The 923-nt window shown below is 41.4% G+C and overlaps 1 non-coding gene across 1 annotated transcript; it reads left to right on the top strand.

The window, feature by feature from the left end:
• Window positions 1-121: 121 nt before the first annotated feature.
• On the top strand, window positions 122-229 carry LOC127743264 (small nucleolar RNA R71). The gene has a single exon (XR_008004658.1). It is a non-coding gene; the product is annotated as a small nucleolar RNA R71 (small nucleolar RNA).
• Window positions 230-923: the final 694 nt, after the last annotated feature.

Here is a 923-nt window from a genome sequence, read left to right as displayed (position 1 = left end):
GCTCTTGAGCTTCTGTAGGCGTCTTCTTCAGATGAAGAGATCCTCCAGCAGAGCTATCCAAAGACATTTTGGATAGTTCAGAGAGACCATCATAGAAAATACCTATGATGCTCCATTCAGAAAGCATATCATATGGACACTTTCTGATCAATTGTTTGTATCTTTCCCAAGCTTCATAGAGGGATTCTCCTTCCTTCTGTCTGAAGGTTTAGACTTCCACTCTAAGCTTACTCAATTTTTGAGGAGGAAAGAACTTTGCCAAGAAGACATTGACTAGCTTTTCCCAAGAGTTCAGGCTTTCTTTAGGTTGTGAGTCCAACCATATCCTAGCTCTGTCTCTTACAGCAAAAGGGAATAGCATAAGTCTGTAGACCTCAAGGTCAACCCCATTAGTCTTGACAGTGTCACAGATTTGCAAGAACTCAGCTAAAAACTGATGAGGATCTTCCAATGGAAGTCCATGGAACTTGCAATTCTGTTGCATTAGAGAAACTAATTAAGGCTTAAACTCAAAGTTGTTTGCTCCAATGGCAGGGATAGAGATGCTTCTCCCATAGAAGTCAGGAGTAGGTGCAGTAAAGTCACCCAGCACCTTCCTTGCATTGTTGGCATGGTTGTTTTTTTCGGCTGCCATGAGTTCTTCTTCTTTGAAGAATTCGGTTAGGTCCTCTACAGAGAATTGTGCCTTAGCTTCTCTTAGCTTTCGCTTCAAGTTGTGCTTTGGCTTCTCTTAGCTTTCGCTTCAAGGTCCTTTCAGGTTCAGGGTCAGCCTCAACAAGAATGCTTTTGTCTCTGCTCCTGCTCATAAGAAAGAGAAGAGAACAAGGAAATATGGAATCCTCTATGTCACAGTATAGAGATTCCTTGAGGTGTCAGAGAAAAAGAAAAATAGAAAGCAGAAGTAGAAAATTCGAACTTATCAA

Source organism: Arachis duranensis, chromosome 10 (genome assembly GCF_000817695.3).
Source record: "Arachis duranensis cultivar V14167 chromosome 10, aradu.V14167.gnm2.J7QH, whole genome shotgun sequence".
Classification (NCBI taxonomy): Eukaryota; Viridiplantae; Streptophyta; class Magnoliopsida; order Fabales; family Fabaceae; genus Arachis; species Arachis duranensis.
Note: the sequence above shows the minus strand (reverse complement) of the source record. Positions and strands in the feature narration are given on the sequence as shown.